The 26,922-nt window shown below is 38.9% G+C and overlaps 1 long non-coding RNA gene and 1 pseudogene across 2 annotated transcripts; one reads left to right on the top strand and one right to left on the bottom strand.

Annotated features, from left to right (window-relative positions):
* Nucleotides 1-1,974: 1,974 nt before the first annotated feature.
* LOC108302104 lies at nt 1,975-12,543 on the top strand. The gene is made up of 3 exons (XR_001824206.2): nt 1,975-2,098; nt 8,739-8,911; nt 11,129-12,543. It is a non-coding gene; the product is annotated as an uncharacterized LOC108302104 (long non-coding RNA).
* A 5,649-nt stretch (nt 12,544-18,192) lies between these two features.
* LOC108302103 lies at nt 18,193-20,460 on the bottom strand (annotated as a pseudogene). Its single transcript, XR_005199654.1, has one exon. The product of XR_005199654.1 is annotated as a protein arginine N-methyltransferase 6-like (transcript).
* Between the last annotated feature and the right edge of the window lie 6,462 nt (nt 20,461-26,922).

The following is a 26,922-nucleotide window of genomic DNA, read 5'->3' as shown; positions in this document are numbered from 1 at the left end:
GGACCTGGGATTGACTTTCTGGTGGTGATGGGTTTTGCACGACTTCAGAGGGAAATGGCAGCATGCTACAGCTGGAGAGTAGAATTGACAGGTCCTGGGTGCCTATGCCTTATGAGAATGTCCCAAGTCTCACGTGTGGCGTAGAAACCACAGAAACCTGCCAACCCTGAAAGTGTCAGACAGCAGCAAAGAACATTTCAGTAATAACTTTGGTGGACCCAAGGGCTCATGCCCCAACACTCTGTGTAAGTCCCTTGGAATTTGACACACCCTTTGGTTGGTAGTGAAGGGCACAAGAAGAAATGAAGTGGAATTTTTTACCATCTGAACAGGAAAAATTTAAACACTTAACTTGCATTTTTTAAAAGGATGTGGAGAAATTGGAACCCTTATAAACTGCTGATAGGAATTAAAAATGGTGCACGTGCTGTGGAAAACAGTTGGGCAGTTCCTTAAAAAGTTAGGCATAGAACTAACATATAATTCAGCAATTCCACTTCTAGGTATATACTCAAAAGGATTGAAAGAGGAACTCTAACAGATGCTTGGACACCAATGTTCATAGCAACGTTATTCACAATAGCCAAAAAGTGTATTTTACGTGTGGCTCAAGACAATTCTTCCAATGTGGACCAGGAAAGCCAAAAGATTGAACATCCCTGGTCTAGAGTGAACATAGCCTCAGTACTAAGACAATTCCCCTTGAGTTTTCTACCTGATGCCCCATGGGGGCCTTTCCACTCTAGCTAGTGAGAACATCAATTATTCCCAGTCTAGTTGAGCTTCAAGAGTTTTCTGCCTATGTCTTCCTGTTTACGGTGTCTCTGGCCTCCGGTAACTTCCTATATATATGTAAATATACTCAGCCAAAGACCTGAGAGTACCCCTCTGTAGGTCTCTGTACAGCACCTCCCTCTCTTCTAGCCACCTTGTTCACCAAACCCCAGCCTCTGTCCCCTCAGCTCCACAAGACTGCAGGCTCTCTGGGCTGTAACTTGGTAACTGTCTCCAGGTAACGAGTTTTTCCTGTGATGCATGCAGCTCACCTTGTTTATTTTCCTTCTACGGATCACAGTCCTGTGCTGCCTCTTACTTAATGACTTGAAGTGGCCCTTAGACAGATTTCTGGAGCTCTTTCTGTCTTTGGCTCTATTATGTACTTTCCCCAGAGAAGTCCTGCCACCTCACACTGGCTGAAACTTGATCTCTATCTCTTAAAGTCTAGGAGCCCACTGTGCTCTTCTTGGGCCTTGCCTGTCTCTTTTGTGGTCCAAAACACATCTCTATGCAGAAAGCAGGGCAATTGTAGGGGTCAGCAAATTTGTTTCCTTTCTCGGGAATTGTAGTTCTATTCTAGCTGTTATTTAATGTATGAAAAACAATCGCTTTATATTTTATGCAGTTTACTTGTCTATGATAGCAAGGAAAGTCTGATACTAATTATGATGTCTGGATGTGGAAGTGTGAATTACTTTATTTTTCACTTTTAGAATTTCTGTTGTGTTTCTTCAATAAGCCTGGTCCTTTTCATTATGTCTGTCTATTATGATTTCTCCTCCTTTCTTCTCTTTGAGTATTGTAGATATCCTTAACTTAAAGCATTTTGGTATTTTTCTATTCTCTGTATTTCTTTAGATGTGGTTTCTCTAATTTGCTGCATCCCATATATCTCTCTTCCTAGTTCTTTTTCCCCTCTTGAGGATTGTACATTTTTTCTAGGAACTCATCTTTAGTGGGAGTTTTTTCCACACGCATCAAGTGTACTGGCTTGTGGAGGTTTCCTGTGGCAAGGGGCACATTTTATTCTAACAAAGCCCCAGGAGTTTCAATTTATATAAAAATTTCTCAGTTGGGGTTTTCCACATAGACAGGATAATGCAAATTCATACAGTAGTATTTGCAAGGTTCAGAGATGTGCTTCCTGTATCTTTTTTCCTCCCATAGCACAGAGTAGCTGGCTTGCTTCTTTGCTGCTTCATTGGCTTAGTGGTCAGGGTGTTCTAATTTTCTTTTTATGGACTGGTTGTCAGATTTATTAAAGAGCCTATTTCTAGGTACCAGTGTTGCATGGGACTTTAGACTGAAATCCAGAACCCTGGTATGTGCTAAAATCGTGGGACCTCCCCCCCCCCCACAGGGATTTACCTCATTCTGTTTCCTCCATAGGTCACTGGGTTTAGCTCTTACTCACTGCATTGATTTTGAATATTGTATTTATTTCCTTTACCTAAGGGTCTCTCTCTCTCTCTCTCTCTCTCTCTCTCTCTTTCTCTCTGTGTGTGTGTGTGTGTGTGTGTGTGTGTGCGTGCGTGTATGTGTGTAAGACAGGGTCTTACCCTGTCTCACAGGCTGGAGTGCAGTGGCCTGATCTTGGCTCACTGCAGCCTTGACCACTTAGGCTCAAGCAATCCTTCTACCTCAGCCTCCCAAATAGCTGAGACCGCAGGCATGTGCCACCATGCCCTGCTAATTTTTTGTGGGTTTTTTTGTAAAGATGGGCTTTCACCATGTTGCACAGATTGGCCTTGAACTCAGCCTGCCTTGGCTTCCCAAAGTGCTGGGATTACAGGCGTGAGCCACCACACCTAGCTCAAAATTTCTTTTTCTTAATTTCAATCTTTGTTATGTATTTTTAAATTAATTTTTAAATTTATAATTGACACATAATTCTACATATTTCAGTGATACATTTAAAAATTAATTTGAGTTCATTGTATCCACTTTTCTAGTTATTTTGTGTGGGATGAGATGGCTTCAAAAGTCAGCCTTGTCATCATGTTGCCTTGATGTGTATGGATATGTGATGTTAAGTAAAACGTATTACCTCTCAAGTCCTACATTTTCCTGAATTGTAGATAGTCTTTAACTTACTTTTTTATTCTTAATGGTTACACTCTTTTTTCTTTTTTACAAATAATTTTAACTTTTATCTTAGATTCAAGTGATGTGAAGTTTTGTTGCATGGGTATATTGCGGAATGCTTAGATTTGAATGATCCCATCACCCAGAGAGCATAATATTCAACAGTTAGTTTTTCAACCCTTACCTCCTTCCCCCTTCTGTTAGTCCCCTGTGTCTGTTAATGCCATCTTTATGTCCATGAGTATTCAATGTTTAGCTCCCACTTACATGTGAGAACATGCAGTATTTGGTTTTCTGTTCCTGCATTAATTTGCTCAGTATAATGGCTTCCAGCTGCATGTGTGTTGTTCCAAAGAACATGATTTCATTCTCTTTAATGGCTGTGTAGTATTCGATGATGTATATGCACCACATTTCCTTTATTGAATCCACCATTGATAAGCACTTAGGTTGATTCCATGTCTTTGCTATTGTGAATAGCATGGTGGTAAATATATAAGTACATGTGTCTTTTGGTAGAATGATTTATTTTCTTTTGGATATGTACCTAGTAATGGGGTTGCTAGGTCAGGTGATTTATTTTCTTTTGGATATACACCTAGTAATGGGAATGTTGGGTCAGATGGTATTTCTGTTTTAAGTTTTTTGAGAAATATTCAAACTACTTTCCACAGTGGGTGAAATAATTTATATTCCCACCAACAGTGTATAAGATTTCCCTTTTCTCCACATCCTTGCCAGCATCTGTTGTTTTCTGACTTTTTCTTAATAGTCATTCTGGCTGGTATGGGATGGTATCTCACTGTGGTTTTGATGTTCATTTCTCTGGTGATTAGTGATGTTGAGAATTGTTTCATATGTTTGTTGACCATTTGTATGTCTTCTTTTGAGAAGAATCTGTTCTTGTCCTTTGCCCTCTTTTTAATGGGGTTATTTGTTTTTTTGCTTGTTTCACTAAGTTCCTTATAGATCCAGATCTATATCCGGATATTAGAACTTTGTTGGATGCATAGTTTACAAGTACTTTCTCCCATTAGTCTTTAACTTTTCATGAATATGTTATTTATTTTATGCTTTGTTTCCCAAATAAATTTCAAGTGCTAGAATATGAATTTATTATCTCTTTATTTGATTGTAAAGTACTGGCATGAAGCATGCTCTTTTAATTTCTGTGCTTCCGGGACTCCTAATGGAATGCCAGCTTAATACAGTGATGAATAAATATGTGTTGAAAAGAACACAAGAAGCTTTTGTAAAATTTTATTAAGAAATGGTATTAAGTTTAATTTTTTAAAAATGAGATTTAAGAAAACATTTATGTTATTGGCTCAAGATAATTGTTAAATATTCAAATGTGTAAATGATCTCTCAACTATCAGCTATTTTTTTATTTTCTCTGCTAATCCAGTTAGAAACACAGCATTAGAAAAACTCAATATGAAGTAATATCACCTCAAAGAAGCAATGTTTTCACTAGGTAGTGTGGAAAATGATAAAATGGTTCTAGTCCTTTTCCATTTTATTTGTTAAGTAATTCAGATAGACAAAAGTGTATAGAGACTGATATAATAAACATCTATCAACCAGCAAAATAAAAACTTGGGAATGGCAATGAAGGAGAAATGAATGGTGGTACTCTCAGGTGGCTGTTATGGGACCACCCAGGGACAGCATCAGAATTTGGAGCCACAGCAGAGTGGGATGCAGGGGAAGGAAGAGCCTTCTGTGAGAAGGAGGTGGGAGCTGGTGAGCGCCCTAAAACCTTTTCACACTTGCTTATGGCTCCAGAAAGTGTGGGTGTCTCCCAGGGGCTTGTGCAGTATGGTACTGAAAGGGTCTCTGGTTGGCCTCATAGTTGGAAAGTTCAGGAGTAGTTGGAAGCACTTCATAACTCCTTGCTTTAAGAAAATCCCTAGATATTCCTAGCTGGAAATTTATGCAATTGGATTGCCCCAGATTTCCCTGAAGAAGACGGGACTTCTTGGGGTCTTCTGCAAAGGAATAAATCATTTGGAAACCATGGCACTCTGGATATTGTTTCTGAGAATTTTTATAAAAGTTGGGGGGACAAAAATGTGGGTATAGGAGAGCATGACATTAACTTGGGACACAGCAGGGAAATGACTGATCCAGGTGCCTGATTCCTCTATTGGGCTCTTAGGAGAGCCTCTCTCCAGAAAGATCCAGGATCACCGGAGGGGCAAGTAGCAAGGCGTGAGGGCAGGTTTTGGGAGCAAGATGACCTTAGCACTGAATAGGGCAGCCTTGATGGGCCTTGTTGGCTAACTGAGGACAGAGGACAACATTCTATCCACAGGCAACTCCTCTTTCAGAGAGAGAGCCCAGAAGAGTACCTTAAAGAAAAAAACTCAAATTGTATATTGAAAAAAACCTGAAAGAACCCAAAAATCTATTTCTGTGAAATTTAAAAATCTAGATTATTTACCAAGAAAAAGGAAAAAGGAAAACCAGCAGTGATAATTGTGATTCTCCAGAGGCAGAAAAAACACCTCTGAAGTTGAATGTTTATCCTTTTGGCTCTAACCAAAGATTAACTATGTTAAATTACGTGTTAAACGTAAGAGAAAGGTGGGATCCACTCTTGGAAGACCATTTAACAAGTTTGCTTCAGTTATCTTCACAGCAGTTTCTTCTGCAAGGATTGCTCATAGAATCAATTCATTTCACTACCACGGACTGTGAAGGAAAGATCAGCAATTCATTGCCAGTTCTTGCTTAAAGTATAGAATTGGCTTGCTCATGTTGGGAGACAGCTTGAGATTCTCTACTTTAACCCCTTAAATTCTCAAGAGAGGGAATTAAGGTCCTGAGAGGCAAATGACTCACCCAGGAGCATAGCTGCCAATGACAGCTGGGGCTGGAATCGGATTTCCCGACACTCCACCTAACGTCTTTTCTAAGTGCAACTTAAAATTTCTTGTGGTTTGGAGAACATGTTAAGCATTAGCCTATCTGTGAAATATGATTAAGATAATATTGACCTCAGGTTAGGAAATCACTTGTCCAGATGTAATAAAACCTTTTCAGGGGCAGGAAAAGATGTACACCAGCCCATATTTATGTATTGCCTGTCATGGGAAGGGAAGACAGGCGATGTTTCCAAAGCCAATTTTAGGCCTTATGTTCATCCTAAAAGACACATTCGTGATTATTAGGAGCACAAGTAATTATAGTCCTCTTCTGTTTTCTGTAGCAGCAGAGAAGGAAGAGAGCAAGTATGAGATTAGTTCTTTGGGTTTTGCTGCTGCTTCTTTTCTTTTTCTTTTTCTTTTTCTTGTTGTTATTATTATTATTATTATTATTATTATTATTATTCTAGAGACAGGGTCTCACTCTGTTTCCCAGGCTGGAGTGCAGTGGCACAACTCATTTTAACCTCAAACTCCTAGGCTCAAGCAGTCCTTCTACCTAAGACTCCCCAGTAGCTGGGACTACATATGTGCACTACCATGCCTGGCTAGTTAAAAAAAAAAAAAAAAAAAAACTTATTGTAGTGGTGTGGTGGGGGTGGGGGACAGTCTTTCTATGTTGCCCAGGCTGGTCTTAAACTCCTAGTCTCAAGAGATTCTCCGGCGTTGGTCTCCCAAAGTGCTGGGATTACAGGCATGAGCCACTATGCCTGGCCTGACTTTCATTTGTAATGATGTTCCTGGATTGGGTGGGGAGGGAGTGGTCAGGAGGCAGAAGTTAGGAGAAATTGAGGTTGCAATTCAGCTTCCCTTTTACATAGAACATATGCCCCAATCTGCTTTTCTACAAAGTTATACAACAGGTACTTAAAAGTATCACTGAATCCGGTAGACTGGAAGGCTACTTGTTCAGATGTTATATGCAGATATCATGAAACAGGAGCAAAAAAGGTGACTTAGTTTTAATCTCCCTTTTCCATTCCGGTGGTTCTGTCATTTTATGCAAGTCAGAATCCCTTTGATAAGGATAGAGTGAAATGGGAAAGGGAAGTGGTAGAGGAGGGGAAACAAAAACTTCAAGGGAAAGAATCTGATATTACTGTTCTTTACAGCAGACGCCAGCCCCAAGGTACACACTTCTTACATACAGCATGTTACATATACAACCAACACATACAGGCATTTAGCTAGTTTGGATTTATTGTTGTTTGCTATTATAGACATACATTTGTTGAATTACGTAGCTTTGTTTCTTGTTGTTCATCTACTTTATATAAGAAAACTTAGCAATAATTCACCTAGTAATGTTTTAAGAAGATGACCAGAGAGAGTGGGAGGATAGGAAAACAAGTATTTGAATACATTGGATAGGCTTCAAATTTCTGGAGAATTTTCATTTTGAGGGTCAGCTAAATTCAGCCTGATGTATATGCTTTTTACGAAGCATTCTCTGTCTGATCGCCCCATAAGTGTCTCACATTCAGGGACCTCATTATTATCTTTATCATGTAATTTTACAATAATTTATGATTCTATTGGACTTAAGCATTTATGTAAACATCAGCTCCCTTCATCATCATAGTTGTAAATGGGGCAAATCTTAAAAAAAATTGAACTTGGAATTTAAAAATCTAATATACATTTCTAGCTCTGCCATTTGCCTATTTATCAAGTTTGGATGAATTATAAGATCTCTTTGAGCCACATTTTCCTCATCATAAGACAGAGACAGTAAACACTTTTTCTATCCCCCTCAGGGTGGGAGGGTGAGAAGGATTACATGAGACAATGTGTATAAGTGCAGAAAGTATTATAGGTTTGTGACGTGTTGATTGACATTGTTGCAGATGACAGAATGAAGGCTCAAAATGTTCAGTTAGTAAATGGAGAGTCATCACAAAGACAGATAAATGTTATCCCTGGGACTTCATATTTAAAAAGGTCTGAAGGCTATTAACAAGTGTGGATAAGAGGTCTTGGTTCTGAAGTTCAGGAAGAACTTATAAGAGGTCCATGTAGCTAACTAATTCATAAATAAGGGCCACTAGTGCCTTTAATATATATTTTAAATTTTGAATTTTAGTTAATGGGAAAAGACTTTGTGAATACCTCAAAAACTTGATGTTACTAATTTGCAGGTAGGAATTTAAATGAAAGTTATCAGCAGAAAATCTTATTTCCTTCCTGTATAAAAACAAGATAAATTGTGGTGACCCTGATGATGTTTACCCAAAAACAACTACAGAATTACTATGTATTCAACACTTCAGATGTTTCAGTGTGACAGTGGCCTCACTTCTTGTGCAAATGCTTAGAGTACTTTTCTACCACTAGATGGAGACATAACCATAACGGATCAAAGTCCGCTTAGCTGTTTAAAAGAAAAAAAAATACCTTACCTTCCAGTAACCGCACATGCAAAAGGGCATATTCATTAGCAATACAATGTGATAACTTTGTTTGATATTTTGATATACTTGCTTGAATTTTTAATATTTCAGAAATGTGAAATATTGCCACCTGTGAAGTTTCCAAGTACTTTCTAGATGGCGTTTTTTTAACCTCAAATCTCTAGAATTGGGTAGCAGAAGACAGTTATAAAAGCAAAATAATGTAAAACACTATATATATGGTTTTTAGAATACTGTGAAGAATGTATTTTCTATTAAGGAACATTAAAAGATCTAATAAACATAATAACAGAAAACTTCTCTAAAGCACAATGTTCTCCCTCTGAATTCAGAGATTTTTTTTTTTTTCCAGAATAATCCTAGGTAGATGTAGTTGCTTTATGGACTCTGCCTGAAAGTCTGTGACCCTATTCACTCTATAGATTCAAGGTTATCTTAAAACTAGGGAGAATCTCCTTTATTATTTATATATTTATTGCCTACAATGAAAATGTTTTATACATGTGATTGTATACTTATATATGTACTATGTTAGGTCTAGGTCATTCTTGCATTGCTCTGAAGAAATACCTGATACTGGGTAATTTATCAGAGAAGAGGTTGAATTGGCGCATGGTTCAGCAGGCTGTACAAGAAGCATAGTGGTATCTGCTTCTGGAGAGGCCTCAGGAAGCTTCCAATCATGGCAGAAGGCAAATGGGAGAAAAGGTATGTCACATGGTGAAAGAAGGAGCAAGAGGGAGAGTGGTGGTGGGGGGTGCCAGGCTCTTTTAAACAGACAGATGTAATGAAAACTCCCTCACTATCATGAGAACACTACGAAGTGGATGGTGCTAAACCATGCATTAGAAATCTGGCCCTGTGATTCAATCACCTCCCTCGAGGTCCCACCTCCAGCATCAGAGATTATAATTCAACATGTGATTTGGGTGGGGACAAATATCCAAACTATATCATGTATATATGTATATGTAAATTTATATATATCTATATTTTTATATAATGTAAAGAAGTTACCTGCTAATATGAAGCATATACAAAAAGAAAAAGCTATTTTTAATTAAAGGAGGTAACATTATATAATGTATATTATAAAAGTGAGATTTATAGGTTAAGCATTATATATACTTAAATGTTATCAGAAACTGCCAGATTACTTTCCAATTACTTTTTCGATGTAGAAATTCATACTTCTATCACTGATGTATACCTTTGTTTTACCAAAATCTTTTCAACATTGAATGCTTAAAGTTTTGCCAATCTGATAAAGACTAATTTAAAATTTTCTACTTGCACATCTCTAAATGCCTGTGAGGTTGAATTCTTTCCATATATTTGTTAGCTACAGGCAATTTTCCCTCTGTAATTATCTATTGCTTCATTTTTGTCCAATGTTTTGTCTTTTCAGTTTGTAGAATTCATAATATATTGACCATTAATCAGTTGCAAATATTTTCTCTCTAGCTTACATTTACTTTTGCCACATAATTTTAATGTAATTAAATCTATTTCTTCATGTTTTCTGAGTTTTGTTATGTTGAAGTTTATCCGATTGTTATTCTCAATTTTTACAGTGTGTGTGTGTATCACACATACACAATAGAGAATAAAATCATATATGTGTATTTAAGTTTTAGTATATACTCCACCTGGATTTTCCTTATACAACCGATGTGTGCAACCATCTTTCTTCCAGAACTGTATACATTTATGCTGGCCTCATTTTTAAAATACAACATCAATTTCTAATAGACTGAGATGTCAAGTTCATCCTAAATTAAATTTTTATATCGCATTGTATCTGTTTTGTTTTATATTATTTCATTTTATTGGCTTATCTATTATAAAATGTATGTTAGTACCCTTTATGCTTAATTTAATTTTACAGTTTGAGACATCTTGTTTTAAGAAATTACAGATATAAAACAATAACTAGTCTTAAAAATTAATGACAGCACTCTCAAATTTAGTAAGACTCCTGCACTTCGGTTAGTAAAGATGAACAATTATTACTTGTTCCCCTTTCTGAGGCATCAGAAGTTACAAATCAAGGCAATTGGTATTTTTCCTGGAACCTAAATACAACACAGAGCTTTTTGTTTTAATAATTTTTCCACAATGAATAGTTCAATTGTTTTGATTTGACTTTTTTCTCTACAATAAATCATTGTTTTCTTGGTAGCAGAAATGAGCGTATTGCCTCATTGCAAATTACCTAAACTTAGCTTAAAGGCCTTTTTCTCTGAGTGGGACTTACGGTAAGGGAAAGCCTGCAGTGGCTGCTTAACTATGCTAGCCTGGCTAAAATGTGTTTCTCCCCATTCCTCCTACAAACACTCAGAACCACTATTGTGTAAAAGTCATCCCGTAGATGGTAACATGTCCGCTGAAAATATGGGTCTCTGATTGGTAGTTTTAGTACTTTTAGCCCCAGATAAAATATTTAAATTCACATATCTGTTTCATCAGAGATATAAATTCTTGTGAGTCTTACATTTAAGGAAGAGCTTTAGATTTTTCTTTCTCATTTTCAAAGGATAAAATAAGACCCCATGCGGTGGCTCGCGCCTGTAATCTCAGCACTTTGGGAGGCTGAGGCGGGAGGATCGCTTGAGATCAGGAGTTTGAGACCAGCCTGGCTAACATGGTGAAACCCTGTCTCTACTAAAAATACAAAAATTAGCTGGGCGTGGTGGCAGGTGTCTCTGGTCCCAGCTACTCAGAAGGCTGAGGCAGCAGAATCACTTGAATCTGGGAGGCTGAGGTTGCAGTGAGCTGAGGTTGTGCCATGGCACTCCCGCCTAGGTGACAGAGTGAGACTCTGTCTCAAAACAAAAACAAACCAAAAGGATAAAATAAAACTTATAGCTTTGTTGGATTCTTATTCGGAGAATTAAAGATTCTTTGTCTCTTTTAAATAAACAGTTGTCTGGAGACTACACAATTCAGCTCTGATGGAGATATGCAATGACAAACGAAGGTAAGGTTAACCTCCATGGGCGGCTCAAGGGGAGGAGCGCCCCCTGCCGTCTGTCCCTAACCTGCTCAGAAGAACATTGGCAGGAGCTGTCCATGCCTGAGACAATCTGCAGAGCCGTCAGGATAAAGAGAACTTCAGGTATGTGTGACTGTTGCTGGTTGTTACCAACCAGTTGGATCTTTAGGACCCAGGTTTTCTTTTTTAATGACAGGAGGAAGTCTGCACACCTTCAAACTTAAGGAAGAGTGGTCTGCGTTTCTGGTTTGATAGTTCACTAGGTTAGAGCCCTAGTCTGATTGAAGGCAGGCAATCGTTTCCTTCTGGGTGCAAACTGAGGGCCCAGTAGAGGGCAGTGTGGGTTCTGCAGTATGGGTGGCCAGCAGCACAGCTCTACAGCTCTGCCGCTCTGTAGGCAAACCTCTGACCTCCCCAGATTCTTCCAGTAGTAGCAGGGCAGCAGGGCGTGGCCACCCCCTGGTGGATAAATACAAAGCCATGTTCCAGTTCCTCAAAGCTCACTCAGGGAAGTGAGGGAGCTCTGGGTGGGACAGTCCCCAAGGCCAGCCTCTGCCTGCTGCGGTTTACCTTCCTATCTGATATGGTTAGACTTTGTGTCCCTGCCTACATTTCATCTTGAATTGTAATCCCCAGGTGTTAAGGGAGAGACTGGTTGGGTGGTGATTGGATCCTGGGGGCAGTTTCTTCCATGCAGTTCTTGTAATAGTGAGGGAGTTATCATGAGCTCTGATGGTTTTATAAATGGCAGTTTCACCTGGACTTTTCCTTCTCTCTCCTGCTGCCATGTACGATATGCTTGCTTCCCCTGCCACTGTGATCGTAAGTTTTCTGAGGCCTCCCCAGCCATGTGGAACTGAGCCGATTAAACCTTTTTCCTTTATAAATTACCCAGTCTTGCGTATTTCTTTATAGCAGTGTGAGAACATACAAATAATACACTGTCTCTTTCCTTTATTTTCCTTGTACAAAAAAACATAGCTATAACCTCCACTTTGCTCAAGCATTTGATGCTTCACTTTTAGTGAAATTCTCTCACTAAAGGCAATCAGTTCTTCTCTGCTAAATAAAAGCCCATGAGTTAAAACATGGGGAAGGGGGAGTCCAAGTGAAATCCAGGCATCCTAAACAGGGACTGTAGCTTTTTAGGCACAGAGGCAGTTTGGCATCTCCATATTTCCTGAGACAGGAAATAAGTATATGGATAATAACCCTGATATATTCTGAGCAGAACCCAGTTTCTGTAGAGAAAAAGTTGATGAAGATCAGTTTGTATATTTAATTCTTAAATACAAAGGCAATAATGTCTCTCAAATGCAATGCAATTTCCATAGTATTAGTATAGTATAAAAAGACCATTAACTGCTTATATCAATCTGGGAGGACTTTCAAAGATTTGGACAAAATCAAGATAACATTCCTAATGTTCTAAATGCACTATCTCTGAAACAAAACCAAACCAGTGAAAAACAACAAAACTTCTATAAGTTAAGGGGAAGTAGAAGTACATGTCTTGCAATTACTGTGTTTGCAAAGATAACCATTATTTATATAAGACAAAGAAATAAATATTCAGAGGACCAAAATGCCGATGTATTAAATTGTGTTATAACATCACTGGTTAAACATAACCAATGACAAAAGGAAAAATAAAATACATACACGTAAGTGTGTAGGAAAATCTAAATTATTAATGAATGTTTTTCTTTCTTAGTATAAATGCTTTCTATTCTTTAGGAAGTTTTTGGATGAGGAAAAGGGAAACTAACTTTGACATAAAGCCCTCAGTATCACTGATGATTTACAAGGCAGAAAAAGATATATAAATTAACAACCCATCAATTAATAGTATGGAAAAGGAAAAGGAGAAAAACTAACACCAGAGATGTTAGATCCAACCTGTTTTTTGTTGTCAGAAAATAATATTTAAACTGATAATATACACATAAAAGATAGTTAAAAGGTGCTTTACTTTTATTTGTGTATATTTAATGTAGTAAACACATAGCTTACTACATGCCAGGAACTATTCTAGGTACCCTACAGCTATTGGCAGAGAGTCTGGCTTGCAGACGGCCACCTTCTGGTTGTGTGTTCACATGGAGGGGAGAGTGGGGGGGGAAAGAGAGAGAGAGAGAAAGTTCTTAGGTCTCTCCTTATAAGGGCATTAATCCCATCAGGAGGACTGCACCCTCATGAACTCAGCTAAGCCTCATCACCTCCCAAAGTCCCCACCTCCAAATACTATCACACTGAGTATTCAGGATTCAACATAAGAACTTTGCAGGGGCAGGATTCAGTCCGTCATGGCCATCTTACAAGTGATACTTTGACACGTGAAGAAATGACCCTACTCCATTTGGCAGCTCCTCCTGAATCCACCAAGGTCCAATTATTTGGGGTATAGTTTTTATGAAATGGTATTTCTTTTTTTAATACTGTATTAAAGCAACTGAGATTCTCTCTCTCTTTTTTTTTTTTCTTTAGATTGACTAGAGATTATTACATCTTTCCTGTTCAGCGCTCTGGGCTACCAACTGTCCATTCCCAACTCTAGGGTTTGCAAATATGTGTGGACCTTTGTGACAGCCCTTGCCGGGTGTTCCAACTGTGATGATACATCTGGCACCTCTGGACTATGGCCCATGAGGATGGGGAGGGTGGTAACAGATGTCCTTTTTACTGTGTGCCCCTACTATGGCACCCAGGGCAGTCACCGCCTTTTCCAGCCTCCCACCCCCACCCCCACCACTGGCTCCACCACATGTATCAGGCTGTTCTCTCCCTAAAGCTTTCTAAAACAGCAATGGACCCTTCCTTTCAATGCCCTGTTTCCAACGCAGGTAGAAATGGGGCACTTTCCTGGGTTCATCTTAAGCCATTCCAGCAGAGGGGTGGACATTTCTTGTGGGGATGGAGCTGCTCTATTACTCCTCACAAGATTTGACCTCCCACTCATGTCTGAAAAAGTGGTTCTCACACTTGGCTATATGTGAGTCATCTGTGATCTTTTACAAATTATGGGTTTTATTTTTCCTACTGGAAAATCTGACTCAGGTGATTTGGATCTATGACTAATGTCAAAGTCAAGTAAAACTAGAGATGAATCTCTAAATTTAAAATGTTTTATTTGGGAAGCAAGACTTATAATTTGGGGTATACACACAGACTGGGTGGTCCATGGTATGTCTGTAAAACAAAGAGGTTAGAGGTTTCATAAAAAAAAGATAAATGTTGCATATTATTTTGTAAGAAATTTTATTGGCACTAGTACGGTTTGGGGGAGCTGGCAACTTCTGATTGGCGAGTGACAGACTTGGGTAAAACTCCTGTTAGAGTCACAGTAGGTTGTTTCAGTAATTAGATAAAGCTAATTTCAGTTTACAGAGGCAGTTTCAGCAACCAGGTTTGTATAGAATTGCATTCTTTGGTCAATGTTATGTGTCCTGAGTGCCTTCTCCCTCTGGCCAATGGACTCTGTTTTAGCTGCATTATGATAAAAATGACCCAATTCATATGATCAACTTTTATGCCAAGCATCTATATGTCTGAAGAAGTGACACTGATACATAGCGCAACTTGGGGAATCACTCCCTACCTTATAGAATCCTTTGCCTTGATCCAATAATTTTGTAAGTATAAAAGCATTAGGTATAAAAGGAAATGACTAGCAGTTGACTCTATTTGGATTTATTAAGTATAAAGCATAATGGGTATATGACCTCCGCCTTTTTTATCCCAGGACATCTAAAGGGAATATGTTTTAGAGCTGGAAAAGTATGATAAAATAAATGAGGGTTAGAGATAAAACCTCCACAGAAGTTGCAAATGGGTTTTGAATGTTCTTATTGTATTGAGTTCTTTGAAACATAATTTATAATGGAAAAATAATCTCAGTGATATTTTTAATAAGAACTATTTCTTACTTTTAAATAATGTTTTAATTTTATGGATACATAATAGTTGTACATATTTATTGTGTATATGTCATATTTTGATACAAGAGCACAATGTATAATTACCAAAGCAGGGTAATTGGTATATCCATCACCTCAAACATTTGTCATTTCTTTGTGTTGGGAATATTCCAAATCCACTCCTCTAGTTATTTTTAAATACACAATAAGTTATTTTCCCTATTGTGTTACTGAACTCTACATCTTATTCCTTCTATCTAACCGTATAATTTTTGTATTCATTGAACAATCTCTCTTTATCATCCCTCCCCAATACCCTTCCCAGCCTCTGGTGACTATCATTCTACCCTCTACCTCCATTAGATTGTTTTTTTTAGCTTTGACATATGAGCAAGAACATGTAATATTTTTTTTCTGTCTCTGGTTTATTTCATTTAACACAGTGACCTTCAGTACCATCCATGTTGTTGCAAATGACAGGATGTCATTCATTTTTATGGATGAATAATATTCTATTGTGTATGTGTGCTACATTTTCTTTATCCATTCATCTGTTGATGGACACTTAGGTTGATTCTTTATCTTGGCTATTGTGAATAGTGCTGCAATAAACATGGGAGTGCAGATATCTCTTTGATATGCTGGTTTTCTTTCTTTTGAATATATTCCCAGTAGTGGCATTGCTGGATCATATGGTAGTTCTATTTTTTTTTTTCCATGCTGAACCTCTGCACTGATTTCCATAAATGGCTGTACTAATTTACATTCTCACCAACAGTGAGAATTAGTGTACACATTAGTGTAAATGGCTTTTTGATGAAAGTCATTTAAACTGGGGTAAGATGATATCTCATTGTGATTTTGATTTGCATTTCCATGACAATTAGTGATGTTGAGCACTTTTCAGATATCTGTTGACCATTTGTATGTCTTCCCTTGAGAATTATCTATTCAGATCTCTTGCCCATTTTTAAATCCAGTTATTTGATTTTTGCTATTGAGTTGTTAGAGTTCCTTACGTAGTCTGGTTATTAATCTTGTCAGTGCAATAGTTTGCAAATATTTTCTCCCATTTCGTGGGTTGTCTTTTCATTTTGTTGATTGTTTCCTTTGCTGTGCAGAAGCTTTTTAGCTTTATGTGATCCTGCTTATTTCAGCTTTCATTGCTTGTGCTTTTGAGCTCTTACTCAAGAAATCTTCACTTCACTTAATGTCCTAAAGCATTTCCTCAATGCTTTCTTCTAGTAGTTTTACAATTTCAGGTCTTAGATTTAAGTATTTAATCTATTTTAATTTGATTTTTGTTTATGAGGAGAGACAGGGGTTTAGTTTCATTCTTTTGCATATGGGTATCGAGTTTTCCTAGCATCATTTACTGAAGACACTGTCTTTTCCATGATGTATGTTTTTGGTACCTTTTTTTGAAAATGAACTAACTGTAAATGCAGGATTTATTTCTGGATTCTCTATTCTGTTCCATTGGTCTACATGTCTGATTTTTATGCCAGTACCATGCTGTTTTGGTTACTGTAGCTTTGAAATATAATTTGAAGCCAACTAATGGGATGCCTCCAGCTTTGTTCTTTTTGCTCAGGATAGCTTTGTCTATTCTGGGCCTTTTGTGATTTCCTATTTCTGTGGATTATATTCTGTAGGATTGTAATTCCTATTTCTGTGAAAAATATTATTGATATTTTGTAGGAATTGCATTGACTCTGTAGATTGCTTTGGGTAGTATGGATATTTTAACAATATTGATTCTTCTAATGCATGAACATGGAATACCTTCCAAGTTATGTCTTTTTCAATGTCTTGAATCAGTGTTTTATAGTTTTCACTGTAGAGATCTTTCACTTCTTTGATTAAGTAGATTTCTAGGGTTTTTTTTTTTTTTTTTTTTTTTTTNTTTTTTTTAGATTGTTTGCTGTTGGCATATGGAAATGCTACTGATTTTTGTGTATTGATTTTGTATCCTGCAAATTTAATGCATTTGTTTATTAGTTCAAATAGTTTTTTAGTGAAGCTTTTAGGTTTTTCAAACTATAAGATAATATCTGCAAGCAAGAATAAATTTTTCTTTCTATTTAAATGCCATTTCTTTCTTTCTCTTGCCTAATTGCTCTGACTAGGACTTCCAGTACAATTTTGAATAGATGTGGTAAAAGTGGGAATCTTTGTCTTGTTTATCAATTTTATTTTTTTAAAGACTCAGCTTTTTATTTCATTGATTTTCACTATTATTTTTGTTTTCTATTTTAATTTTTACACTTATTTTTATTTCCTTTCTCTCTTAATGTTAAAATTAATTTTTATTTCCCTTCTTCTACTTGATTTTTCTTTACCTTTCCACTCTGGAAGAGGCATTTTGTAGAGTGTTGCTCAAGTTGTCTTTTTTCTGATACTTCCTCATATTTTGATTCAGATTATGATTTTTGGCAGCAATACCACAGAAATGACAGAGTTCTTCTCAATATATCCTATCAGGAGGAACTAGGTATTATTTATCCCATTATCAGTGATGTTTATTTTGATCACTTGGTTACAATAGTGTCTGTTAGGTTTTTGCTCTGCAAAGTTACTATTGGCAATTAAAAAGTATTTTGTGGGGGAAAAAATTAAGGACTATATAATGATCTACTTCCCATCAGACTTTTACTAATTTAGCATCCATTGATTCTTGCCTGAAATAATTATACTGTGATGGCTGCCAAATGCTGACTTTCTAATTGCATGATTAGCTCTACATTGGAATCTTGCTATAAAGAAGGTGACTTTCTTTTCTTTATTTATTCATTTATACCAGTATGGACTCAAATTCTTATTCTATGTGCTATGATCCACTGCCATCATTATTTGTTTATTTGCTGTAATTGTTTCAGATTTGGTCAGTGGGAGCTTGTTCATGTTGGCTTCTGAATCCATTTGACATGTCACTATCATTTTTTCTGTACTTATTTTTAAAACGCTTAATTCGTGATATCACAAGATGTTCCAGGCTCATCTTTTACTTTCCCTACCCCAGCCTGGAGATCAGCCATTTCTTCCAGAAGCCCTGTTTTTTTTTTTTTTTTTTTTTGAATACTCTAATATGCAATGAATAAAAAGGCAGAAAACTCAGAATTACAATAAACGTTAGGCTCTTTCAGAACACCAGTTTTTCACACCTATTTTCTTAGCATACAGCAGCTCAAAAACCATACATTAAGCATAGTTTGAATTGTCCTGAAGTTATATTCTGAAGGGATTGTAACACTTAAGAACTGACAATATTAAAAAGGCAAAAGCATTATAACTCAGCGCACAAGACTTCTTCATCTACAAAATGTGAGAATGTCAGTGCTTTATTTGCTACAAGGATAAGGAGGGACACATGAGTGAAATAAATTTGATAATATGATCTACACTTCATTACAACTGATTTTCCTAATCTCACAAATTTCACATTTGGCCGAGTGAAACAGAAAAAACAACAACAACGACAACAACGACGACAAAAAATCGGAACTTTCACTAGTTTTAAGTAGGCCAACTCACATAATCCCCCAAATGAGAGCGTTTAAATGAGAATGAGTACATTTTTCTAGCTGGGAGAATATTTTCTTTAATTAAGTGAGTTTAAATAATTTACCCATCATTATGAATAAGCCCTTGGGCTAGGCTCTGGAGAGATACTAAAGTCGTACTGGAAATTTACGAAGTCTAAATGAACCCTTTCTCTCCAGCTTCAAACTTAGATAAGGTGTGAAGTGTCAGGGATGTGCATGAACCTTCAAAAACTGACATTTTCATCCGTGTTCTTCCCCTTTCCATCTCCTGCGAGACAAAATATAAGGAAATACAAGTGCTTGGTACTACAGGATTTTGAGGCTTAAAAGCTCAATACTAAGCACGGTGTATTGGTTGTCGAAGGGGATCACTTTCTAAATAAACATCACCAGAAGAATCTCTACAAAGGATGAAGTCACTCTCCCTCCCCAGAGGCTACGAGGGAAAAGGGAGGCACATATTTCCCCGGTTTGCAAGTGAGGTCTCCCTTTCTCTGCCTTGGGAGGTGGCTGGGAGAAAAGGCAACGCTCAGTCCTCCACGGGAAAGTCTTTGGTCTTCTCCTCCTGGCCTCCCACTTTGTAGCGCAGCAGCACGTGCAGGCGACGGGGGTTGTCCCGGGAAGGCAGCAGCGTGATCTCTCCTGAAACGTCCGTGTCTTGCTCCACTTGCACCGGCTCGTTCAGGTAGAGGAGCGCCTGTTTCCAGTGCGTGACCAGGTGAAAAGGCGAGGAGGACCGGGGGTTTCCCGACTCCCCTCCAGGGACGGTCACCTGGAACCAGATGGCAAAGCCGAGCCTGGGCGCCCAGCCATAGCAGCTGCAGCGGAGGCGCCCGCCCACTCCGCGCTCCAGCTCCCGAGCCAGGCCCGCGCCGGGAGAGCTCTAGCTGAGCAAAGCGCGGCGGCCGGGCCGGCAAGTCCTCGCCAGACCGTCCCTGCACCACGATCTCCGAGAGGCCCAGGAGGCAGCGCGTGGCGAAGCCCTGCAGGCAGCTCACGTCCGCACCACAGTGCTGCTTCTCCAAGCTGCAGAAGCCCAGGCGCCATTCCAGCATCTGGTCGCTGACAGGGGCCATGAAGAGCTCGGCGGAGGCCGCAGGAGAAGGCCGTCTTCCTTCAGCCACTTGGTTCGCGCGTGGAGGACGGGGCTCAGCAGGGACTCGTGCAGGAGTCCGTAGCCCATCCACTCGCTCACGATGGCCGCCACCTGCTCCGGCAACTCCAGTCTCCACCGGGCCCGGCAGGACGTGCACCCGGTCCTCCAGCCCGTGGAAGGGCACCACCTCCCGGGCCTGTTGCCAGATGGCGCTGGCCTTTACGCGGCGGGCGCCGGCCTGGGGGCACAAGATGCTCAGAGTGCCGGTGTTCGCGCCCACGTCCAGTACCGTTTTGCCTCGCAGTGCTGCGCAGTTCCGCAGGATGCCCAGGCAGTAGGCATCGGTCGGTAGATGATCGCGGACGCGGTCTGCGATCATCTCCTCGTGGACGCAAACGTCCGAGTAGCACTCGTAGTACAGCTGGTCCCGCTCCGGCTTAGCCCTCCCCGGTCGCTCCAGGGCCGCCTCCCGCTCCGCACCGTCTTCCTCTTCAGTTCCCTCCCCTCCTTCGCCGCCCCCCGCTCCCCTCCGCCCCCCACTCAAGCTTTCTTTTCTTGGGCTGCGACATCTTGGCCGCTCCGGCTTCCTATATAGTTTTTTTTTTAACTGGAGAAAGATATTTAGAAATCTGGATCCGAATATAAAAATTATCCAGGTGTAGTGGTGTGTGCCTGTAATCCCAGCTACTCCGACCGCTGAAGCTGGAGAATTGCTTGAACCCAGGAGGCAGAGATTACAGTGAGCCAAGATCATGCCACCACACTCCTGCCTGGGTGATAGAGTGAGACTGTCTCAAAAAAAAAAAAAAAAAAAAATCTGAATCTGGGGTCTGTTTGTAGGCTTTTCCAAGAAGACATATTATATATATATTTATATAAGTATATGCAAAAAGTATATAATATGTAATATAGCATATATAATATACGTAACACAAAACATTTATAAGTATATAATTTATATATTACATATGTTTATATAATGTATATTAATATATTTTACATATTAATATATAAAATGCAAAATATATTGAAATAGTTTATATATAATGTATATGTATGTGTATATACCCACACAGCCACAACATACATATATATACACACACATGAATATATATACACACATATATATGCACACACAGATGTTGTGATAGCTAATTTTATGTGTCAGCCTGACTGGGTTAAGTGACAGGCCCGTGGCTGGTAGAACATTATTTCTGGGTGTGTCTGTGAAGGTGTTTGCAGAAGAGATGAGCACCTAAGGCAGCGGATTGAGTAAAGACCAGCCCTCGCAGTGTGGGTGAGCATCATTCAGTCCATTGAGGGCTCACCTGAATAGAACAAAGAAGTGGAGGAAGGACGAATTCTTACCTTCTCTTCTGGAGCTGGAACGTCCATCTTCTACTGCCCTCAGACATCAGAACTCCTGCTTCTCAATCCTTTGAACTCCAGGACTTGTATCTGCACACCAGCAGCCCCTGGTCCTTGGGCCTTAAGCCCTAGATTGGGAGTTACACCATCGACTCCCCTGTTTCTCAAGACTTCAATCTCAGAATTGCACCACCAGCTTTCCTGGGATTCCAGCTTGAAGATGGCATATCATGGGACTTGTAGGTCTCCATAATTGCATGAGCCAATTTCCATAATAAATCTCTTCATATGTCTCTCTATATGTATCTTATTGGTTCTGTTTCTTTGGAGAACCTAATACAGATATGGACACTCGTGTGTGTGTGTGTGTGTTTCTCTGTGTATCAGTTTTTATGTTCAAAATCATGAGTTTATACTGGTAACTTAAATTACAAATACTGCAGGCTCTGTGCTAGTGTTCCCTTATTTGTAATTCCCTTCAACAGTGAGAAACCCGACTCATTATTTGCAATATATTTGCTTATCTACCCCACCTTCGAATGCACATAGTGTTGAAATTGCTAACCTACATTACTATGAAAAACGAACCTACTAGACTGAATCCAACATTTGTTCATATTATTTTTATCTTTAGCCCTTGGTTGTATAATCAAAATACTGTGTTCCAAGTTTAACTCAATTCTGCCTCACAGCTCCCTCTTAACTGTGGTCAAGTTATTCGTTTGAAATACAGTAAGAGGCCGGGTGTGGTGGGCCCACGCCTGTAAAATCCAACACTTTGGCAGCCGAGGCAGGTAGAATACTTGAGGTCAGGAGTTTGAGACCAGCTTGGCCAACATGGTGAAACCCCATCTCTACTAAAAATACAAAAATTAGCTGGATATGGTGGCACATGCCTGTAATCCCAGCTACTCAGGAGGCTGAGGCAGGAGAACTGCTTGAATCTGGGAAGTGGAGGTTGTGGTGAGTTGAGATTGTACCACTGCACTCCAGCCTGGACGACAGAGTGAGACTCCATCTCAAAAAAATAACAGTAATAACAAGGTTCATTTGTTGTGTTTGTATTCTGTTGTAATTTCTTCTCTCCCCTCCCTTCCTATTTTCATTCCTTATGTTTACTTGGCTTTGTAATATGTGAGACAATGCTTCTAAAAGTTTTGAGACAAAACAAAAATTAAAAAGAATTCCCAACTTCCCCATTGTTTCCACTCATACCTTGTATACAACTATCTCATTGTTTCTAGTTCATCCTTCCTATGTTTCTTTTTGTACAAACAAGGACATGTATTTATTTCTTTTTTACATGAGAAGTAGCATACCATAGTTTTTGTACTTTACTTTTTTCGCTTAATAATCTATACTAAATCCTTAGACTGGGCGTAGTGGCTCATGCCTGTAATCCCAGCATTTTGGGAGCTGGCAGATCACCTGAGGTTGGGAGTACAAGACCAGCCTGACCAACATGGAGAAATCCCATCTCTACTAAAATAAATAAATAATAATATATACTAGAAATATTTCATAATACTTCATAGTATTCCCCATTCTTTTTCATAGCTGCATAGTACTCCACTGTTTGGATATAACATAGCTTATTCAGCAAGTTCTACATATGAGTATTTAGATGGTTTCCAGTCCTTTGCTATGATAAACAATGTTCTGATGAGTAATCTTATACCTGTATATTTTCATATTATTGGACGTATAGCTTCAGAGTTCATTTCTAGATGTGAGATTGGTAGATCAAAGGGTAAATGCATATGTATATTTTTTTAGATATTGGAAAATTCCCTTATAAAATGGCTGTACCAGTTTGCATTGCCATCAATAACATATAAAAACATCTAATTTTCTACAGCCACACCAATAGAAAGTGTGGTCATACAAAAACCACATTCTCAACATAACTAGAAGACAAAGCGCCAACTTCAAATTGCCTATAAGAAAACAAACAAAACAAAAACAACCCAGCAGTCTTTCACACTGCTCCTAGAAGCCTCTGTGGTCAGCAAGGGTAGTCTATGGAAAGACTTTATGAAAGAAAAAAAAGCTGTCCTAACACAGTCCTCAAATTGCTCCAGAACCATTGCCAGAAAGTTAAGAGTCTGCTGTAAATATGAAAATGCTGAAGAGGTGTACTTGTAGAACAGAGCACTAACTACATGCACTACCTTTAGGAAAGGGGCATAAATATAATGTGATCTGAGTTGATAGCCTTTGAAAGTGTAGCTTCTGAAAGAGGAGGGCAAAAGGGAAGGAGAGCCATCCTTTGATAATGGCAGAAAAAAAAAGTTGTGGAGTGTTTTGAGACAAAACAAGAATCAGAAGGAATGCAACTCCTCTCCCCTCCACAGCTTCCATTATAGGTCAGCCACAGGTCACAGCAAGTTGGTGTATGCTAGAATGTGGTTCTGGATGAGAAAACAAAATATCTATCACAGTAAGAGACTTAAAATAGGAAGAAGGCGGGGAGTTGATGAACATACTGGGGTAACTAGAAACCTGAAAAGATTATATTGAGCCAAAAAAATGACTGAATTAGTGATTTAAGAAGGTTCCATGGAGATGAGTGACTCAGGTAAAGTGAAGGACATTATTAGAAATCAAAAGGTCAATAAAACCAGAGGCATGAATGTGTTATAAGGAGTCATCCTTGTCAATGTGAAGTAATTATGGATAATACCAGATTGTAGGATGATTGGGAGACACTGAGCCAGGTTCCAAAGCCCTCAACAGACAGAGAGACGTGACCAAAAAGTAGGGGGATTGCAATAACAAGGAGTGAAAGATCATACAGTGGATTTGAATGTCCAAACAAATCTCTGGTAGGCAAAAATCTCTCTTTGCTCTTTCACTCCACATACTACCAGACATAGAGGTAAAGCTGGTGCCCTATTTGATTTATTATTGCTATTTGCAGGCCAATCCCCCTTCCTTTCCACAAAACCTTTCCTTCAAGTCACATGTCATCAGAATGTAGCACCTGCTATCTTCTTGTTTGCAGTCATCTTCAGATGTACAAACCACTCTATCTCATTTCTTGAAGATTTTAGCCTGTGGCAAGTAACACTCTCTAACATTAATTCCCATGCTTCTTGATTTAAGTATCAATTAAGATGTTCCACGGCCTCCTCTACCCCAATACTTTTGTCCACCATTTTACTTCAACTTTTCACACCATAGTTCTGCCTAAACCCTTGCATCATCAAAATCTAGAAGGCTTGTTTTAGTTTAAGGTCAACTACAATAACATAACACATCAATCTCCAAAATGTTAGAACTCATACATGACAGTTTACTTCTTCTTCACATGAAGTTTAAAGTGGGTGGTCCTGATCAGCAGACAGCTCTCCTCAAAGCAATGACTCAAGCTCCTTCCTTTTTGTGGTTCTTTTATCTTTAGCATGTGAATTATTAGGTTGCTGCACTCACCTTCATCAACTCAGTGTAGGGAAAGAGGTAAGAAGGATTGCATATGGGAATGTTTTAGGGCCAGACCTAGAAATGCCACACATCTCTGATCATGTCCCTTTGGCCAGAACTCAGTCCTATGTCTACACTTAACTGCAAGGGTGCCAGGAAATGTGTCTAACTTTGTGCCCAAAATGAAGAGGAATCGTATTTGTAGACAGCTTTGTCCTCTGGTCACCAATTCTGTTTTACTCTCAATTGAGGCATTCTTATTTCTCACTACTGCATATTACCATTCCAGTTCACTCTAAATAGCACCGCAAGTGTAACGATGACATGACTCCATTAAGGCCTACAAAATACTGATCCTGTTACTCATCGTTTCTTACCACTCATATGTCTTCACTTCCCTTCTCACATAGCTTAAATTCTATGGTCCATCATTCTAATCACTCCCTTGTGCACATGCTCAACTCACGTCATCAAATTCACCTGGGAACGCCCACTCATAGTTTAATCTGAGCAACTTCCTTGTTCTGAGCCTGTAACTAGAAAGCTAAATATGACTGCAGAAAAACTCAGAACCAAGCTTGTTGATTGCATTCTAAATTCAAGAGCACTTACCTCAACTGGGCCTTTAACATTGCCTGCTAATTTACTAAATGTCTCTAGTCCTTTCCTTCTCTTCCTCTCTTCAAACATAACACCTCCTCATGTGTCATCATTTTCATAATGACCTTGATGTATATGTCCCTGAGAAAACAGAAGAAATGTGAAGAAAATTTCCAAAACCTACCACTATGGCCATCTCCAACTCACCTGCAACAGTTCCCTCCGTATCTACAGAAGTCCTACATGCTTCCACCTAAGGCCAATCTCTCCACCTGTGCACTAAAAAGAGCTAAAACTTACTAGGCACTTACTCCGTGGCTGGCAGTATTCTAAGCTCTATGTGTATTAACTTAATTCTCGTTGCAATCCTACGAGGCTGGTACTGATTTTAGGCCCACTTTACATATAGATAACTAAGGTACATTGACAAGAAACATTCCTTGACTCCTGAAGTTAAGAAATGCCAGGGCTCCGATTTTTCTCCAGAATCCACGCTCTTCACCAAGGAGAATTATAGGGAAAACATTTGACATTTTAGTAAATTACCCTACCAGAGTGGACACTTACTCTTTTTAAAGGGTTGTGTGGGAGGACTGAGATGGAAGACATGACAATGAGGAACAAGGAAAACACCTTCACCACCTCTGAACAATGAGTCATGTATATAAAAATAAACCAGCCGCCACTGGAATAGGCTGCAAAGGAAGCAGTACCTTCAGGAAAGTGGTTGTTTTTAGTTTCCACAAGGAGGAAGAAACACTCAGGACAGGTGGGAGGAAAATGAGGCATTCGCACATTGGGAATTAACCAAAGTAAACAGGGCTAGGGTGTGATAGGACAAAAACCGTTCATGTTCAAGTGTTCCTAGAATAGTGACAGTGATAGTGGGCTAAATATTATAACACTCAACTTTCTACGGTGAGCAGGTATAACTTGCTGTAACAAATACACATCAGTCTAAAGAGGAAATGCAATACAACTTTTGCAATCAACGTAAAATCTCATAGGAGAGCTTACCTTGAGCAAAAATAAAACCACTCAACCTCATAAAGGATACACAGTAAATATAAATCCTATAAGAAAGTGCCTTTACCCTCAGCAAGCCTACTGTGTATATTTTCTTCAAGGTAAATGACTGTTAAATAGTATTTCTGCTTTTACCCTTATCTAAATAAGATAGCAAGTTCTCGCTATTATAAACCTATTTTATGCTCACTGATTCTAATTTGATCAAGCAGAATAGTCTAGAGCTTATAACTTTCACTTCTACACAGAACACATGACATAGTCTAGCCCGTACTCCAAGCCTTTCCTACAATGACCATCCTGCCATTATAATCTCATCTATTAGTGCTTTCTCAATCCCTTCCCGTCTTGAATGTCTCCCTCCCTGCCACTCAGCTGCTTAACAAACACAGCTTAAGCACTCATTATATTCAAGGTTGTAACACGTATAACTTTACCTTCTTTCTCTCCATAAATATATAGTTTGGGCTTCCTGTAGCAAACTATAAGCAACTTGAGGGCAGACACTTGTAGTTATCTTGGTAAGCTCACATTTAGCATATGGCAACTTACACATAGGAGGCGGTCAGCTTTTTTTCTGAATAACTGAGCCAGTGTTACCATTGCTATCCCAGGAAGCATCAGGTTACTCAACAGCAGAGTAGACCCTCATATTTAACAAATGAATGAATGAATAGGTGGATATGTGCCTACTCTTGGAACTTTTAGGAAAGTTCAAAGAATTTCCTAATATTAGAAACTATTAGGAA

This window comes from Cebus imitator, unplaced genomic scaffold (genome assembly GCF_001604975.1).
Source record: "Cebus imitator isolate Cc_AM_T3 unplaced genomic scaffold, Cebus_imitator-1.0 Scaffold38, whole genome shotgun sequence".
NCBI classification, from domain to species: domain Eukaryota; kingdom Metazoa; phylum Chordata; class Mammalia; order Primates; family Cebidae; genus Cebus; species Cebus imitator.
The sequence above is the reverse complement of the archived record's forward strand: the minus strand, read 5'-3'. Positions and strand labels throughout refer to the sequence as shown.